Source organism: Mustela nivalis (assembly GCF_964662115.1).
Source record: "Mustela nivalis genome assembly, chromosome: 3".
In the NCBI taxonomy this organism is placed as follows: domain Eukaryota; kingdom Metazoa; phylum Chordata; class Mammalia; order Carnivora; family Mustelidae; genus Mustela; species Mustela nivalis.
Window position 1 is genome coordinate 46,515,788 of NC_139022.1, and position 7,923 is coordinate 46,523,710.

Genomic DNA, 7,923 nt, shown 5'->3' on the forward strand with positions numbered 1-7,923 from the left:
AAGTAAGAACTGTATTCATAAGATAGAAGGAAGATTGCCATTAGGTAGGCAAACTAACCATCACCACCACATTGCCAAATTTATGTCTACAGCTCAGACCTCACCTCCAATCTCTTGACTCATATACCAAACATGTAATTTAAAATCTCCATACTTGTGGATTCCAGACCCCTCAAGCTGAATATGTATAAAAACAAAGCTAGGAATGTCCACATACAATCTGTCCCTCTATGATGATTATATTTTTGTTTGTTTCTTTTATTTTTTTCTGTTTTTTCGTGGTGGGGGGGATTGGTTTTGATCTGATAAATGCATGTATCACTCCCTTCTCCCACCCCACTTTGAGGGGTATCAGCACCCGTCAACCTATATGAGCTCTGATGATGGCTAATTTTATATGTCAGCTTGACTGGGCAATAAGGTGCCCAGACATTTGGTCAAACATTATTCTGAGTGCTTCTGTGAGAGTATTTCTGGATGAGATTAACCTGTGAATTGATAGACTAAATAAAGGAGGCTCTCCCCCTAATGGGGGTGGGGCTTGTCCAAATCAATTGGAGATCCGAATAACAGAAAGACGCAGTAAGAAGGAACTACTCTTGCTGGATATTTGAGCTGGGACATCAGTCTTTTGCCCTTAGACTAGAACTTTTACACCATCAGCTCTCCTCCGTCTCTGGCAGGCTGACTCTGGAACTTGGTACTTCTCAGCCTCCATAGTTAAATGAACCCGTTCCTTAAAATCAATCTCTCCTTCCCCTCCCACTACCCTCGCTCTCCATATATATGGTTTCTTGGAGAACCATATATATGGAGTCATTACCATCTCAATGAATGGTACCCCCCCCCCCCCTTAGTCACTGAATGGCTCTACCATTTACCTAAAAGTACCTACAGAAACTTAGAAATCATTCTTCATTCAATTTCAACACATCCCCTTCATGCACTGAATTTATCACCAGACTGAGTCAGTACTTCCTTCCGGTGTATTTCCAATCAATCTGCTTCTCTCCATCTCCAACAGCACCACTTTAGCAAAGGCCCCGGACTCTGGAAATTTCTAACTGGCTCCCCTGTTTCTACTCAATCCTTTCCAATACGATTTGTACGTAGCTTTCAGAAAGATCTTTGCAACTATAAATCAGATGTCACTCTGGCTCAAAACCCTCCAGCGGCCTGGCTTACTGTTGCAATTTATCGTACCAGGGTCCACAGGGTCTCATAAAGTGGTTCGCCTACACCTCTCCAACTTCATTGCTTTCCCTCCTTGCTTGCGTGGAGTTCTATCAGTCTTCTCTCTTTCCTCAGATATTCCAAGCCCTCCCCCCGCAACACAATTTTGTACTATCTGAATGATCGACCTTTCCTTTTCCATGTGGCTAGTTTATTTTCATCACTTAGATCTCCCTGAGTTGGCTTTGCCATCCCCTCCAGGTAATTTTTCATCATTTAATCAAATAGCCCTTCATAATGGTTCATCGTAATTTATAATCCCAATCTGCAATTACTTTTCACTTACTGTGTCTCGTGCCCCAACTGAAATATCGGCTTTATCAGGACAAGGAATTAGTCTTTAGAGTTAGCTGATACTTCCAGGTTTCAGCATAATACTAGTTCTTAAGACTCAAAACATTTACTGAGTGATTTCACTAATTCATTCAACAAATATTTATTGAGGTCTTAGAAGGAATTGTTCCAGGTACTAGGGATACAGCAGTAAATGAAAGAGCCAGATTTACTACCTTTGTAGCATTCATCCTCTGGGGTGGGGTGGGGGGCAGTCTGAGACTAAACAAACAGTATGTCAGAAGGAGAATATTTTTTATGAAAAGCCCATTGGGCATTTGTTCAGAATATTTTCTCTTAGGCCTCAGACAAGAACTAGATGCCAAGAAAACACTAGGAAGTTTGGCATATGCCTTCTTTTCCAAATAAGCCCTTAGAAGGTGCCAATGCTGTCCTAGACATCCAGGGAAACTGACTTTCATGTCAGTTACCCCCCACACATACAGGAGGCTAATGGCGTCTCTGGACTTGGTGAGGGGGTGGGGAGAGGGGAGTGCTACGCACTTATTGCCCGAGATAGCGATCCCACGGGCAAAGAGACAAGCCAAACTCACTGTGAAGATTCGCAATTTTAACTATTCCAAGGCAAAAAAAGTTAACAAGATGGAATGCAATGTCTTGCATATAAGTGCCAAAACGCTAAACCAAAAGGAAGCTGAAGAGAAAAATAGAATAAATGGGATAGCAGATTAGATTACTGCCTGTCAGCAATGCTCACGACAGCCCGGCTGCCAGCGGTGGGAACGCCGTGAACGAACGGCACACCACCCCGAACCAGCACTCCCGGTCCTTGCCAAGGCTCCTGTCAACACACAGCTGGGCCTCTCTTGGCACAGCGGCTGATGTTCTCTCTCGATTTATTAACAGTTGCTTCATTGGGGTGGATTCTAAGGACGAGATAATTCTCACATTTTTCACAGCTGATGAAATTAATTGCTGAATTCAGACGCTGGGGATGATTCTGCCAATAATTTCTTGCCCGGATTTAGGAGAAGACCCATTTCCGATGTGACTCTTCCCAGACTGTCACAATGACTGTGAGTCACACAGCCCAGCTTCAGTGTGTTGTGTGCTTGAAGTGGGACCGCTTGGCACGGAGCGAGTGGAAGCTGATGCAAATGGAGGAAAAGCGTAGGAAACGTTACAAGTAAGCAAGAGTAATAATGATAACAACGTTTAAAAAACTGAGAACGATTAAGCCAGGAACTCTAGGTAGCACTCTATAATGCCTTATCCCAGGCAGTCCTCACAATAGTCTTGGGAGATAGGTAACAATAATTTTCCCTATTTTGCAAAAACGGGAAAGAGACAAGGAGGAGGCAGAGCTCTCTGAAGTGTGTTCCCGGAGTTGTTTTGGAGAAGGTGGCAAAGCCAAGTGTTCCCGTGTTCACAGTATCTTTATTGGACATCGCGAAAAACTGGAAATCATCCAAATGCCCATCAACAGGAGAACGTGTATCCTGCTGTGATCTATACATACAAAGGAACACTCTTCGGTGGTAAAAGGTTAGGAATGACGGGTGTTATAAACAACATGCACACATCCAACTAAATATGTGAGTGGAACGGAGACAAACAAAAAAAAAAGGGTGCATAAAACATAATTCTGTTTCTATAAAAGTTTAGGAAATTACGACTAATGTATACTGACGAAAAACAGATCGAGGGCTGCTCATCAACAGGAGGAGGACTGCCAAGGACACAAAGAAAATTTTGAAAGTGATGTTCCCTGAATGTGTTCATTGTCTTGATTGTAGTGGTGGTTTCACAGGTATATTCACGTATCGAAACATCAAATTGTGACACTAGAATGTCGGTAGTTTATTGTAGGCCTATAAGACCTCAGTAAAACGGTTTCTTAAAAATAAGCAAAAACTGCCACAAGATGTCCCTGTGCTTTGTGGTTCACATTTCCCTTCGGCTTTGGATGACTCAAGACAAAAGACATGACCCTGTTCTAATACGGCTGGCGCCTAGGGACTCTCCAAGAAATATAGGCAGAGACACTAAAAGGCACAGCCTCTCAGCATCAGAATTCACCCAGGAGAGCCAGAGCGGGAGACGAATGGCACAGAGTACCGAGGCTAAGCCAAATGGTTCTAAGAGATGTTTTGCTTGGATGATCTGGGTAATTTGCTTTGCCCCTTGCTTCCCTTGGACGATAGAAGTGTGTGTCTTCATTGAATCTCACAGAATTCACGGTTCCCAATTCATCCTATACCCAGAAAACCCCATGAATCTCAATTAAGTGCAAGTTCCTTTATGGGATATGTGGAAAGTCAAATTTTAAGAGTCATAAAATCATCATCTTCTAACGTTATCACACTATATAGCTCCCTTGATTGCCACTGAATGTGTAAAAAGAAAATCAGGAGATCTACGTCTCCTATGCATTTGCAGTGCACTTCCAAAATGGCATACAACGCTGAAAAGAAAGAGGGAGGCATGAGCCACAGAGAGGGACCTGCACAGTGTTCGGTTTGCTGAGTCAGGGACTGTTGAACAGCAAGTGATCTGGGACCCATCTACACACACTGTAGGGATTTGGAGTGGGGTTAGCTGAGAGGCATTTTACAGTAACCAAGTACCTGCTTGTTCAAACCCTGTTCATTACCGCTCTGCTTTTTTCCTAGGCAATACAACATAATGAGCCTGAAAGTCAGTGCTTAGAGCCTGGAGGAGCATAGGAGAGGCACAGAAATGTTGCAATAAGACAGGATTCCTCCAAAGGAGCTGAGAAAAGGGGGTAGCCCTCCCTAACTCCCCTCCACAAAGGAAAGCTCACGCAAAGGTTACTTTCCTTGTGATTAAGAGTCTACACAATTAAAATTTTTAAGTGGCTGATTGAAGGATAATGTAGCAGATTTTATTCAGCCGAGTGTACCTCAAGGGAAATTCAGCTTTCCTTTATTACTTTTACTGCATGCACACATTTTCCCTTAGAAATAAAAATTAAACCTTTGCACGATTGCTTCCAAATGCATTTTCTCTTTACTCTAATAATGGTTTTCATGAAACATCTGTAGCAAATTTAAATGCTCCTTTTAAAAAATGCATAGAGTTATCGAGAAACGGATGTAAAATATGAATATATGTAAGGCTGAATAAACATCTGTTGCTAACCCTTCAGCCCCTAAGTACCACCAAAGTGTCCCACTCCTCCTTGCTATTTGCCATTTGTTTACCTTTCAGGTGATCATTTGTCAAAAACATTCCAGAATATATAGAGGGAGGGGGTATGACAATCTCCAAAAGAAGTTTCTTCTTTCTCTTTTCCACATGCTCACAGTTCCTTACAGTGCAGAAGATAATGAGAAAATAAGATGATTTGCTGAAATCCTTAACTTCTTATCTTTTGCGCCACTTCATTTATTTTTGGAGGCTTTGAAATGTATACTAGGTAGGAATGGGGGAAGGACTGAAAGGCTGCTGGGAGGTGTGGTTAGATGCTGGGACTATGACAGAGGGCTAACGTTCGGCGCCTGCCTCCTACTACTTCCCAGGTCCAGCCTTTTAATACTGCCTCCTCCCTGCAGTTGGCATCTGGTTCTCACGGTTTCACAGATACCAAAATTGGGGTTCAACAAGGGCAAGCTGCTTCCCCACAGCCCAACTATTAGTAAATGACAGAGTCATGAACCAAAGCCAGGTCTTCCCAAAAGAAGCCCCATGTTATTTTCTAAGTGAGAAAAAAAAAAAGGTAAATTAGAGAGTATTGAACTGAAGCATTCTAACACATTGTCCACTTGAATAGAGAAAAATAAGCTTGACTTATCTCAGTGAGACCAACTTTAAAAAGAACGTGGATCTTTAAGAATATTTCTATGCTTTCATTGCATCTAAATTCTGCCAATCTACATAGGAACAGATCGTCTTTTTCTGCACTGCTGGACAGTTGACAAGGAGCCTACTTGTCCCTTTCCTTGCCATTGTGTCCTTGGAAATCAAATTTGAGAATTCAGCTTTAGCCTTTTATTCTGTCTGCTATTGCACTGTGGATCTGAAAACAATACTTGGAATACTCAGATTTTGAATAGGAGTATGAAGAACTAAGAAGATATGAGCAGGAAAAAGGCTACCACAGTGTACTTAATGATATACAAAACCTCTTCTGTAAAGTTCTAATTCCAAGTCATTAGCCTTTTGGGTGGACTTTCTTTCTTATCCACCTACATACATTAAATTTTATATCCTCGCTGCACAATATATTCATTTATTACATATACCCACTGCACATTTTCCCATTCAATGAAAAATATGGTACTTTATTGTCTGGCTCTTCAAATTGGATTACTGAGGGATGTTTCAAAGTTAATACCTCTAACTATATGAAATAAAACCTGCCTACTCACCCAGAAGAAAAAAAATCAAACATACATGCACAAACACATTCACTCATATATTCCCCAACTTTGGGACCCAAGTCCTGGTAGTATCATGAAGAAGAAAAAAGTTACAGGATTATAAAATTTAAAAGCCAAAAAACTATCACCAATATACAGGAAAAATACTGCGAATATTAGGTCAACTAAAGGCTGACCATCCTTCTAGGTGTTTCAATCCATATTGATTCATTTAATCCTCACAAAAATCCAACAAGATAAATCCTATTATTTTCCTTATTTTGTTGATGACAAAACAGAAGTACACTAATTAGCACAAGACCATATGTAGGAAATACACAAACCAGATTCAAACTGAAAGGGACTAGCTCCAGAGTACTAAGGGTTTTTTTTGCTGTTCCTGTGACTTTCTTCCTCTATCACCCACTAGTATAAATGTACTAAAACTAGTGAGGGCAGCCAATTTTTACAATAACTAACATTTTTGATGAAGTGGTTTGTGGCCTTCAAAATTATCCACAAGAAACATAAGTTTCAATTACCAGCAGTACCCACTGGCGTGGAATAGTGAATTAAGACCTCGTTCCAAAAGGATAAAAAGTATTAAAGACCAAAAGATACCAAAATCTGTCTCTGTCTACTCAGTAGATTTCATTTTATTCTTTGGAAAGGCACACATCCGCTGGACCCAGATATAAAAGGTAAGAAGAGAAAAATTCTACTGTGCATTGAAATGAAATGTGAATATGAAAACATGTTACTTTAGTGGGGGAAAAAGAAAGACTTTCCTCGTGTGAGTTCATCTGTGTTTCTTTTTTTTTTTTTTTAAGATTTTATTTATTTATTTGACAGAGAGAGAGCACACGCAGGCAGAGAGGCAGGCAGAGAGAGAGAGAGAGAAGGAAGCAGGCTCCCCGCTGAGCAGAGAGCCCGACGCGGGACTCGATCCCAGACCCTGAGATCATGACCTGAGCTGAAGGCAGCGGCTTAACCACTGAGCCACCCAGGCGCCCTTCATCTGTGTTTCAGTCCACCTCAGAATGGTGGTGAGGATCCGGATAAGCTAAATTCTTTCAGAGCTTAAGAAGTGCCCATAGACTCTCTCTGAGATCTTGATGTTCTGAGCAAAACCCAATGGATCCTTTGTGCTCCAGAAAAGAAACTTGTGGGACACCTGGGTGGCTCAGTGGGTTAAGCCATGCCTTCTGCTCAGGTCATGATCTCAGGGTCCTGGGATTGAGCCCTGCATCGGGCTCTCTGCTCAGCGGGGAGCCTGCTTTCCCCTCTCTCTCAGCCTGCTTCTCTGCCTACTTGTGATCTGTCTCTCTCTGTCAAATAAATAAATAAAAATCTTTAAAAAATAAAATAATTTTTTAAAAAGAAAGAAAAGAAACTTGTTATCGGACTTGAGAACATACCTGGCAATGTTGTCCTCCTGGACCTTTGTTCCCCTGAGAAACTATGGCTGTGAAATGTTCCATTCATCATGTTTTTGTTGCCTATAATATTTTTCTTCACTGAAAGCTGTCTCCTCTGAAAAGCTTTATTTTCAAAAGGGTTGTTTCTGTCTTGGCCTTCCCACCATTAATTCAATAAAAATTCTGAGCACTCACTAGGTGCAAGGTATTACATTAGACACTTAGAAGTAATAAGTAACAAGCATATAGCAATAAACCAAACACAGCTTCTATTGACTGTTGAAGAACCCCAAAATGATGTAATTTGGTATAAAAGGAATATTTACATATTAAATACTCAAGCTGGAAGTAATTTTTAAAATTTAATTATCGTAGATAAAAAATGAGTTTAACTAGAAAGGGAAAAAAAGGAACTTGACCTAACAGTGAGCTCTCTGTCTGACATGGTGCTCGCCACTGTCCTGAGTTATTTCATTTATTCCTAACAACACACATAGGAGTTAACTCTTGTTATTTGCATCTTCCAAAGACAAAGTTATGTGAGTTACCCCTGGTTGCTGGCTGGTCACCACAGTCAAGTCAGTGCTCGGTCTCCT

The 7,923-nt window shown here is 41.1% G+C and overlaps 1 pseudogene across 1 annotated transcript in view; it reads right to left on the bottom strand.

The window, feature by feature from the left end:
• LOC309861909 (glyceraldehyde-3-phosphate dehydrogenase-like) overlaps positions 1-2,567 on the bottom strand; it is a 29,479-nt pseudogene extending 26,912 nt beyond the window's left edge. Inside the window, exons 1-2 of the transcript in view lie at positions 2,546-2,567; positions 2,285-2,453 (exon numbers count right to left, since the gene is read on the bottom strand). The product of the transcript in view is annotated as a glyceraldehyde-3-phosphate dehydrogenase-like (transcript). The remainder of the gene's footprint in view (positions 1-2,284; positions 2,454-2,545) is intronic.
• Between the last annotated feature and the right edge of the window lie 5,356 nt (positions 2,568-7,923).